The sequence below is a fragment of the Nicotiana tabacum genome, chromosome 5, assembly GCF_000715075.1.
Source record: "Nicotiana tabacum cultivar K326 chromosome 5, ASM71507v2, whole genome shotgun sequence".
Taxonomy (NCBI): Eukaryota; Viridiplantae; Streptophyta; class Magnoliopsida; order Solanales; family Solanaceae; genus Nicotiana; species Nicotiana tabacum.
The window spans coordinates 146,790,134-146,802,279 of NC_134084.1; the positions used below are offsets into that span (position 1 = coordinate 146,790,134).

Here is a 12,146-nt window from a genome sequence, read left to right on the forward strand (position 1 = left end):
TTTTTTGGTCGATTTGGTTTGGTTTTCGGTTTGGTTCGATTTTTCGAATTTTTATGAACACTCTTAGCAACAACTTACAAGCAACTTTTTTTCTTAATAGAGAGCTAAATCAATTCATTCTGTAAATTATTTTGAATAGGCGAAATATATAAAGCGCCATTTTAAGTTGTCCCCAACGATCATCTGAACAACTTAACTTGCCTTATCACCATACAGACACTTCTATTTTAACACAGGTGCGTCTCATAAGTTACGCTCGCGGATGACATGTCAATTTGACAAATTATTAAATGACACGTGCATTTCTTAAATAAAGTATAGTTTATATTAAGAAATAGTTGTTATTTTTAATTTAAAAAATAAGAAAAAGACTCTATTTTCCCAAATCAGACCTTAAACCACCATAAAACCTACTTAGACCAACACCATGGACGCTGGACACCATGGAAGTTGCAGCTTCCTCTTTATACATTGCCACCGGAAACATTGCCACCGAAAACCTCTACTCCGTGCCTAAACACATCGAGGAATGCCAATAGGAGCAGAATAAACAAAACCAGACAAAGGTTTTAGATGGGTTCTTTTTAGTTTTTCAGATTTGGGGTCGATAAGGGAAATTGAAGGAAGTGTTAGTGGTTATGTGGTGGTGTAATAGAGAAGATTTATTGTTTTTGGATTTGTTTAATGGCGGATGGTGATGAAAATTTTGTGTTTTTTTCTGTCATGGAGGGTGAAGATGGAGAAGATAATTGGGGACAATATGAAAGAGGGAAGATTGCAGAAAAGTTTCCGTTAAGTACTCACTTTTCTGGCCAAAAAGTTTTCGGTGATATTGCTTCCTTCTCTAATTTTTTATGCCCCTGTTTATAATGACTCTTGTGGGTTTGAATTTGAAGAGGTTCAAAGGCATGGTGGGTCTTCAACGGTGAAACAATGGCAAATGCGATATCGCCGCCGGTAGTCGGTGTAGAAAAGCTTTACAAATTTCGCTTGCTTTTCTTTAATCTTTACTATTATTGTTCTGAATGAGTTGTCTTTTCTTCTCTAACCCTTTTTCTCATTTTTCAATTGCTATCAGCTGGGTTTTTGTTTCAACTTGTTTTATTTGTTCGTCTTTTTTCGAATTTATTTTCAAGATGGAGAAGATAAATGGTGCAGCGCAGCGCAGAAGACGGAGAAAATTGGAGGAGGTGGTAGGGTCCACATTGGTTTTAGGGAAAAAAAGATAAACCTAATTTTCAAGATCTTCACACGTGTAGATGTAAGTGTAACACACAAAATTTGTCATGTCAGCGGATGGTGTTTAAGAGAATATACTTCTACCAAGCAGAAATGTTTGTCTGGTCATAAGGCAAGTTAAGATGTTCAAATGATCGTTGGGCACAACTTAAAGGGGCGCTTTATGTATTTCGCCTTTTGAATATCCACAAGTGAGGTCCGGATGCAACACGAGGACTTCTCAAGGAGTCATCCATCACAGTATACTCTTGCCCAAGCACGTTTAACTTTGACATTATGATGAGATCCGGTATAGTAGTGCTAGTATTTTTTTTATTCAAGCCATCACCCAGGGTATGCTGCCCTATGGTAGTTGGGATGGGGGGTTGGCATTGCCCTTACCTGTCTATTAGATAATCCAAAAGAATACACAGAGGAGGACATAAACCTTAGCCTCTAGAGATACATGGAGAGTGAGTGAGTGAGATCGAAGATAATTCTGTGCATTGTCTAAGTTTTCACTAAGAGAGGAATTCCCTATCATGTTATAGATGAAAGAGCTAGCTTTGAAATGAAACCTATATGTCAATACAACTTGAGTAGTCTTAACTATTATCAAATATGAAATGCCCCTTCTTGGACCTTATTCTGGAGCGAATAAAGCCATTTTGATATTCTTCAATAAAGTTTTAGTCTCTCGTGGTGAGGCCATGAGTGAAGAATCTCTCCTGTTTAGTCTCCACTCCAATATTAGCAAACGAGCCTGTAACAGTGACCAACATGAGTTTGCCCTTAAATCATCAGGTATTTGATTTGATGGATATAATCCCTGAGGTATGACTGAATCTTGTTCTCCCCTTTAATCATTCTGACTAGTAATAAGGAGTTAGTTTCCACCAAAATATTGGTGTGCCCATTGTTGATGCACCAGTGCAACCCTTTAAGTAAGGCCATAGTCTCAACTTTGTTGTTTCTACAAACACCAAAGTAAGAATAGTGGCAGGATCGGATTGTCCATATGGTCTTTAAGAATATCACCTCCGGCTGCTTCTCTAGGATTGCCTTTGCAACATCCATCCGTATTTAACTTGATGTGTAGTTTTTGCTTAGCCTTTCTACTCTGTCATATATATACATCCACTTGTTGTTAACTCTCAAAGAGATAAATTGGCTATTCAAGATCAGACTAGTTAATCAGATGACTCGATTAATGATTCTCATAATAGATAAAGTAGTATGTTCAAATCTCCTGGTGCATCTACTCTTCCAAATCTCCCAACAGATGATAGAGGGGGTACATTGAAGTAGTTCATGTATGCTATTTTTTGGCTTAGCAAGCCACCATTTGATAAGCATATCTCTGGTGGATTGAGGTTGATAAGGGATCTCACACGAAGTAGAAAAGAAAGTCCAAATCAGCTTCATATCCCCTTCACAAAATAAAAGTTCAATAGTTTTCCTGATTAGGATTCCCACAACAATCACATTTAGATGGTCCCTGGTAATTAAATCTTTGAGTCTTGTCATCTGTAGGCAAGCTCTCATGTAATAGTTTCAGCATAAAAAGGATACTTTGAAGGGGATTTTGGAGCGCCAGATTTTCTTGGGAGTGAGAGAGGAATTTCTGTTTACTTTGGTAGCCTTCCATGCTGATTTGCATGAGAACTCGCCATTTTCATCAGCCAGCCAAATAGGATAATCCTCTCTATTAGGCTCAATGGTGATATTAAGGATCTGATATACATTGTGATCAGGGAGGATCTTTCTGAGTTCCTGCTCCTTCCACCTGTTAGAATTAATGAAGAGAGAAACTGTAATCTTTTTGGATCTATAACCTTGTGGTACTTGTCTAGCTAGAGGTCCAATCCCTAACTAGTTATCCCACCAAAAGGAAATGTTTCCATAACCTATCTTCCAAAGAATATGTTGCTCAAAATTAGTTTTAGCCTCCATTAATCTTCTCCAGGTATGAGAATCAACATAAGTCCGTCTCTTTGAAATGCATGAGATCTTTTATAATACTTAGCTTTCAAGAAGTCCTTGAGCATAGAAAAGTTAGTTCTGAAATTCCACCAGTTCTTGGCGGGGAATGCATCACAGTAGCTTTGAATTGGTCTAAAACCTGCATCTCCCTAGTCAGTAGGAAAGCACAACTTTCTCCAAGATATCTAATGATGTTTTTTCTTACCTTCTGATTCACAATGAAGTTAGGCATCACCCTCGCTATTTGCTTAATGATTGTTTTTGGTGGCTGAACCACAGAGATAATGTGCAGAGGTAAGGAAGCAAGCACTACCTTAACAAGAACAGCCTTTCCTGCAAATGAGAGAGTTTTCATCTATCGCCCTGTGACTCTGTGTGACAATCTAGCCACCATATCAGAAAAATATGAAATCCTTTTCCTACCTATGTATATAGGAACCAAGGTTGGTAAAGGAAATTGATGTTGAGTGAATCCCGTTATTTGTTTCATCTCTTGAATAAAGATATCAGTGGCTTTAGGGTGGACAATGAACCCAGATTTTCTTTTGTTAATGAGTTGTCCATACTCCATAGACCTTTCATATGTCTCTAGAGTGTTCATCATCCTAGTGATAGAATTTGAATCTCCTGAAGAGAAAAGAATGGTTTTATCTGCATAGCATAGATGTGATGCTAGGTCCATTTCCATCAATGATGAAATGGATGAAATTATCCACTAATAGCATGTCCATTGCTCTAGAAAGGAGCTCAACACCAATAATGAATAATGAAAGAGATAAGGGATCCCCTTGTTTGAGACCTCGAGTGGATTTAAAGAAACCATGTCTGGTTCCATTGATATTAATAGAGTACCAATTATTAGCAATCACTCTCCAAATCATATGAATCCAGTTCTCAGAAAATCTCATTTGTCGTAGAACCTGGCACAAATAACTCCATGAGACTCTATCATAAGCCTTAGCAGTGTCTAGCTTCAGAGCCACATTAGAATTAGGATCGTTCTTGTTCATGTTGTGAATCATTTCCTGAGTCAAGATGATATTCTCTATAATTGATCTCCCCTTCATAAAACCAGTTTGATTATAGGACACTAATTTATTGATAATCTTGGAAAGTCTACTATTAAGCATCGTGGAGATAATTTTGCAAGAGAAGTTACTGAGTCTAATAGGCCTCATCTCAAAGAATTCCTGAGGAGATTTGACCTTAGGGACAAGGATCAAGTAGGAGTGCAATATAGATCTAGGAAGGCAACTCCCATTGAAGAAGTCTAAAATCATATTGTGTAGGTCCTCAGCAATGATATCCCAACAATGATGGTAGAAGAGCCTTGACATACCATTTGGCCCAAGTGCAATGTCAAAACTCATGTCAAAGACTATCTCTTTTAGCTCCTGAATAGTCGGATATACACATAGAATGTCATTATCCTCACTAGTAACCTTAGAGGGTAGACATTGAATTAAGGAGAGATCTCTATTCAGATTCTCCTCAGTAAATAAATTTTCAAAAAATTTGACTGCTTCCTGGCCAATATTGTTCTGCTCTTCAATCCAGATTCCTATATCATTCTTAATTCTACTCAGTTTCAGCTTCTGCCTTCTAGAAGAAATAACTGAATAAAAGAATTTAATATTGAGATCACCTTTGGCATGCCATTTAATCCAAGACTTTTTCTCCAGAAGGCTTCTTCTATCTTGTAATGTCTGATAAGTTGAGCATTGGATTCATTGAGCCTGACCATATTCTCAACAGAGTTGTCATGAATACAAATGTTTTCTAGCTCTGGTACCTTCTTTCTTTATCATTAGTCAGAGCAAATATGTCCCCTACAGAATTTTTAGACCACCAAGAGAGGTTCTTATAAGTGTTTTTCAACTTAAGGTGGAACTTCCACATAGGAGATCCCTCCACTTGAATTTGCCAAGCTTGTTGAACAATCTCCTTAAAACCAGGTTCATTTACCCAAAAATTTAAGAATTTAAAATATTTGGGGGCTAATAATCATTGCTACCAGCAACAATTAAAAGAGGAGCATGATCTGATCATTTTCTGACCAAGAGAGTAACCGTGGTGTTGGGGAATTTCGAGAGCCATTCCTGATTTGCAAGAGCTCTATCTAGTCTCTGACATATCCTTTCTGATGGAGTTCTGAGATTGCACCATGTGTATGTAGAGCCAATATAACCAAGATCATTTAATTCACAGTCCGTCATGCATTCGATTAAAGGGAAACTCTTTTCCATTCTGTGAGGATTACCACCAATCTTTTCAGATAGTTCAATAATACAATTGAAGTCACCCATGACCATCCATTCCTTCATGTGGTTTGAATAAGTCTGCCTCAGCTCTTCCCATAGTGGTTCCCTGAGAGGAACCTTTCTTTTAGCATAGATATTAGTTATAGTGATATCCTCTTCCTCACTCTCTAGTGAACATGTGAGTTGTTGCTTACCATCATAGAGAACTGAGAGAACAAAATCCTTGTCTGAGAATATCCAAATCTTATTATTGCAATTAGCATAAGCATAGTGATATCTTAACCAATTATTGTATTTGTCAAGTTTAGATCTTTTGCAAAAAGGTTCTTGAATGGCCACGAAATTTATTTTGTATTACTTCATAAGCATTTTCAGTCTCTCAATGGAACCCTTAATGCCCCGATATTCCAATATAGAGATCTAATCATGAAAGGTGAATTTGGGTTGATTTTTGGTTAGTATGGACTTGCTAGTTGTGTTGCCTCTGCCTCTTCTGTCCCTATTGCTTTCTCTGCCTCGCACAGTAGATGTAGTACCTCCCAGTGATAGGTTTGCTCGATCTGTAATGTCAATAAAAGCTTGTGAAATATTTGGAACATAAACCTGGTGTCCAGTGAAAGCTTCTACCAGCTTATTGCATGTACCATCACTGAAAGGTCCTTCTTCTATGCTCTTATATTTACGTTCATAACTTCTAGATTTCACCCCCGAGCTATCTTCATCATTTTCTGAATCTGATTTACCTAGCTCATATTCACTACCAGGGACATCTTCTTCTTCATCTGAGGAACTAGACATTTGGATATTGGGTGTTGTGTCTGCAACTGAGATAATAGCCTCCTTACTAATTTGATTCTTAGACATCTGGTTGTTGCTTTTTGGTGTGTTTTGCAATGTAAGTTTCTTTATTCCATAAGTGCCTTCTTGTGTCATATTGAATGTTGTTGAGCTATGTATTTATGTATAGTAGTTAGTTACTACTTAGCTTAGTTGTCACTTAGTTGTAGCTTAATTAGTTGTTAGTTATCAGTTATAGAGGTTATACAAGTGTATATACATTAGTTTTGTACAATACATTGTTACATATTATTCATTTTATATACAAAAATATCTTCTCTCAGTATCTCCCTCTATGAAGCTTCCAGAATTTCCACCATTGGAGCTCTAGCTCGAGCTCGATTTTTCTGCTGCATCTGCAGCTCAACATGGTATCAGAGTCTAGCATCTCACTCTCCCGTCTCCTCATCATCTTCAATAAGGTCAATTGAACCTTTTCCCCAATTTTTCATTTTTTGAGTTTTGCCCTAGAAGATCGTTTATCTTCAATTGTTCGATCTGTCTTTTCTCTCTTCGATTTTTGATTCTATCTTTATCAAATTGAGTCCTATCCCGTGGCTATCACTGATTCGAGTACTGAGTCCGATGGTTCCCCATCTGTCCTCGAGGTGGAGTCCGGTGTCGATGCTAGTAGTCCTCTTTACATGCATCCTTCAAATAATCCACGGCACGATGTTAGTTCCAGTTACTTTCGGTGGTTTAGGGTACATATCCTAGAGAAGGAGTGTTATGCAAGCCCTATCTGTCAAAAACAAATTAGATTTCATCAATGGTGAATGCAAATGACCAGATCCAGAGAAAGAGCCTTCGAAATTTCGACTATGGGAACGATGCGGCGATATGGTTACATCATGGATCCTAAATTCTCTTGCCAAGGAGATTGCTGACTGTTGAATATGCAAATGATGCCGTCGAGTTGTGGAAAGAGTTGGAGGATCGCTACGATTTGACCAACAGAACCAAACTATATCAAATTCAGAAGGAAATTAATGATCTTTCTCAAGGAGTTTTGGACATCACAGGTTATTACACTAAAATGAAGAAGCTGTGGGAGGAACTGAGTACACTGAGTGCCAAGACACAGTGCACCTGTCAATGCACATGTGGTGCTAAGGAAAGTATGCCTAAAGCTGAACAAGACAGGCGTTTGATTCAGTTTTTGATGGGCCTGAATAAAGTGTACACAACTGTGCGAGGCAACATTCTTATGATGAACCCCTTGCCTTCTATGGCACAAGCATTTTCCTACTAGTTCAAGAAGAGAAGCAGAGGGAAGTTAAGCCAAACAATCATGTTATGATGGATTCTTCGTCTTTAAATATCCGTGTCCCGAGGAGTAATATCAGAAATGGCCAACAATATGCAGATTCTGTCTCGTTCAATGTTGACACATCAAGGAACAACAATTTTAGAACCAACTATTCTCCCTGCAATTACCCTCCTAATATCACCAGACCACGTCCTTTTTGTGACTACTACCAAAGAAAAGTGTTATAAGCTGCATGGATAACCCCAGGGGTTCAACTCAAATCCAAATCCCAAATTTAACAGAGGAAAGAGAACTGTGGCCAATGTACACCTGAAACCAACTCTGGCAAACAGGAAGAAGTGGAATCTCTAGAAGGCAACTGCAACTCCAATGTCAACTTAACCAAAGAACAATATTGGCAACTAGTTTCCCTGCTACAGCATTTTCATTCTAGAAATGGTAAAAAGACCTCCAGTATTCCTAATGGAGTTGTGAATTTTGCAGGTACAATGGCTTGCTCTGCTTCTGTTCCCTCCATTGATTATAGCTTATTATTATGCAAATGTTTTACATCAAGTACTGATATATGGATCCTAGACTCAGGAGCTTCCAACCACATGACCTTCAATAAGTCCCTCTTGTCTAATACTATAGTCTTACCATATCCCTTGTTAATTAACCTACCAAATGGTTATCGAGTAAAAGTGACTGAAATTGGGACTGTTACACTTGCACCTCAGATCATCTTGCATAAAGTCTTTTATGTTCCTTCTTTCAAATATAATTTGATCTCTATTCACTGCCTAACTTCCCAACTTAAAAGTTTAGTTGCCTTCTCTGATTCTTTATGTCTTCTACAGGCCCCTTCAATGAAGAGGCCTTTGGAGATTTGGTAAGGTCGAGGATGGATTATACCTTCTTTGCTCAAGCTGCTTGAAGCACTCTTGTTCTGCTACATCTACTGCCAACTGCTCATTTCCATTTCATACTTTACCTGCTTCACATGATGTAAATAGGTCACATTCGCCTTATCACTCATTTGTAAATATACCCACGTGCAATAAAACTCAGAGTTCAGTTTTGCATTCTTCCATGTCTAATAACATTGATGCAGATTTATTGTGGCACAATAGGCTGGGATATGTACCTTTTGTCAAAATGAGAGGTATCTCTTCAATACCAATCCAGTTCTCACCCAAACAACCATTCCTCTGTCCCATGGCAAGGTAGACTAAATTGCCTTTCCCTCAAAGAACCAGTATCACCACCAAAGCTTTTGATCTTCTCCATGTGGACTTATGGGGACCTTACCATGTGGCAACTCACAATAATTTTAAATACTTCCTCACCCTAGTAGATGACTATAGCAGGTCCACTTGGACCCATCTCCTAAGCTGTAAAAGCAATGCCTTGCAAACTATAAAAGCCTTTGTGTCTCTCATTGAAACTCAATTTCAAATCAAACTAAAATATTTAAGGTCAGATAATGGCCTAGAGAGTTTTATTTATATATATTAAATATAAAAAAAAACTAAAACCCTTGAAAATAAATAACAAAAACAAACCCGTCTGTTATGTTCTAAACTCTAAACCCAGTCTGTTCTGTCTCTAAACAAACTTGTCTATTCCTAATTCCAAAGAAAACCTAATGCCTAAACCAGCAGCCACCGCCCACCGGCCAACAGTCGTCGTCGACTTCCACCAACCACCGGTCTCCCTCTTGCTGTCTCGTCTCTCCCTCTCGCGAGTCGCGGTTTCTTATCTTCTTATCCAGGTACTCTTACTTATGAATAAGATTTTTTGGTTTTTGCTGAGACTTTAAATAGGAGTATTTCTCACAAATTTCTACTATAGTAGAGGTGCAATATGAGGCAACTCAAGTAGTTGAAGAAGTTGTTGATTTTGATAATTGTAGGGTTTTCTTCTTCGTCTTCATTTCTCTGTTCTTATGTTTTATACTGTGCAAATTAATCGTATTTAGTTATTAAATTACTAGGATGTTTACAACTTCAGTTTGGTTTAACTTTAGGTTTAACTTTAGCAGGTAATAACTTCAGTTTGGTTTAACTTTAGGTTTAATCTAAAATTAATAAAACAGTGTTTTATATTATAACGAGAAGCCTATACAATTTTGAAATTTTCCTGTTTGTGAAGTAATTTATGTAATTCATATCAGATTATCGTGGCTGGTGGAAGTCGACATCTAATATAGTAATTTATATCAGATTATAGAGAATAAAGACATCTATATTAGATATGTTGGATTTAGGCAAATTTAAAAATTATAAAGTTTAAATTAGTAAGTTTAAAATACAATTACACTATTTCTTTGTTATAAATGTGTTCCACTTTAATAACCAAATACAATTAGTTTACAACTTGATGTCTTTATTCTCATTCCTTTTCTTTTCTTGTTGCAGTGACTCATACATGGCTGAAAATATTAAAAGTAATAAGGTGATGATGGGTGAAAGTGGGGTTTCTATTTAAATGCAACAAGTCAATCTCAAACAACAAAGTCAAATATAACCAAGAAAAGGAGAAAAAGGTCTGTTGTGTGGGATCATTTTACAAAAATTATTACTTCTGAAGGGAGTACAAAAGCAAAATGTGACTATTGCTCAAGATATCATTGACTGGATGCACAAGAAGTTAGGTGCTGGCAATCTTGCAAATGTGTATAGTTAGTGCTATCTTTGCAAATATGTAACTGTGTGCCAAGGCATCAGCCACACAGTTACCTTCTCTATAACAATGAACCAACTTTATCTGTTGTATACCTCTTCTTATCTCTAGAATACCTGACTGATGTTCCCATGGAACTGTTACTTTACCATTAAACATGTTTATCACTAATAGTAAGTCCATCCCTAACATGATTTCTTTCTAATTATTCCAGACACTCCATTGTATTACTTGTAAAACTGTTTGTAGCTCTGCTGACTTATTAGTACAGTCCTGAAGATCTTTAGCAAGTATCCTCACTATCTTGATCTGATTTTTGTATGTCACGAGCAGTAAGAAAAAAAAGGTCGCTAGTTAATTTTGTGGGCTCCTAATTGGGACAGCTCATAAAGTACACTTGCGATGGTGTTTATTTGCTCTGTATATAGAAGCATTTTTCTGTGCAAAAGAGTAACTTAGTGTTCTTTTTGTTGTTTGATGATGTCTGCTAAATTTTATATTCTTAAGTAGAAGTTGCAGAAGAAGAGAGTGAAAGGAATTTAATGTAATCAAGTTTCATACTAACATACATATTCACTAAATTAAATAAGTAGTGTATATATGTGGCACTACTTCAGTTGGATGTATCATTTCCTTCACTGAAAGACATCAATGGAGTTTAGCACGGTTAATATATTTGTTCAACATACAACTAGATAAAAATGTTGCCACGCGTTTTATTGTGCTTTTTGTATCATGCTTCTCATTTGTGATGATTGGTGGTGTTCTATTCTTTAAATTCAGCCGGAGACTATGATTCTGAAGACAATGTCCTCTAGCACTTTCCTTGTTGGCCTCAATCATCATTTGTGAAACTGGATTACTATCTTTCTTCGTAAAGTGTTGAACCACTTACCTCTACATTGCTTCTGATTCATGCTCTATAATCAGTTCAGCTATTTCATGTCCAACAGGGAAAACACAATTTAGTGAATATGTATGTTAGGCCGATAACCGCCCGATAAGAGCTAAACTGATACCAATCCGCCCGATATCTTATCAGGTGGCTAATGGATTAATACATTTAAAAACCAATAACCGTTAAGCCAAACCGTTAAGAGTAAAAAATCGCCCAATCCGCCCGATAAGCAGCCCTAGGTACAACAATAATAGAATCAAAAAGCTAAAAAATCAAACTGTATAAAGCTTTGAACAGATTATAGCATAAGTTTGCCAGAAAATTCGTGTACTTTACAATGATAATAGAGCCCATTATTTATAGCTGCACCTAGAGAACAAGGTCCTAGGATCATGCACCCTTTTTAATGTCAATTATGAGGGTCATTGAAGAATTGTAACGGCGGGCATGAATGACAAATTATTTATAATGGGCAGTGTACTAAGTGCTATAGAATATTCTCTATTAAATGCTACTGGGTGGTAGACATTTATTTCATCTTTATGAGCACCATTCTTTCCAGTAACTTATGGAATAGTTGTCTTCGGTTTTGGCTATCTTCTGCATTCGGCTCCACGTGTCACTCCCTTATGTAATCACTAACATAGCATATTTTACCCTATACAAATAGCCCCCCTACTTTACAGTGACGTAGTCTTTGTGTCACCGGGAAGTTGGTAGAAATATTTTTTTGGCGAAAATTTCACTAACCCTCTCTGAAAAGTTTCTGACGGTTGATTTGATGTGTGTCTCTCCGCATTTAATGCCCGACCACGTGTCATCACATGATTCAACATAACCTTTGCCAGATATCGAGGTAATTATGGTCACGAGTTTAGCCGCTTAAACCTTTACTTATAAGCATCAACTTCCTTAATTTACACTTCATAACACTCTGAATTTTCTAAGACTTTCTTTACTCAACTCATCTTCCAACTTCAACCTTTCTTTGACTTCCTTCTTTGAGAGTTAACTC

At 37.1% G+C, this 12,146-nt stretch overlaps 1 long non-coding RNA gene across 2 annotated transcripts; it reads left to right on the top strand.

Moving 5' to 3' along the window:
- Positions 1–371: 371 nt before the first annotated feature.
- On the top strand, positions 372–10,519 carry LOC107770204 (uncharacterized). Of its 2 annotated transcripts, XR_012709905.1 has the most exons (3): positions 4,261–8,052; positions 8,409–9,322; positions 9,969–10,519. It is a non-coding gene; the product is annotated as an uncharacterized LOC107770204 (long non-coding RNA). The 2 variants fall into 2 exon arrangements; XR_001644557.2 differs by having other exon boundaries at positions 372–9,322.
- The last annotated feature ends 1,627 nt before the right edge of the window (positions 10,520–12,146 follow it).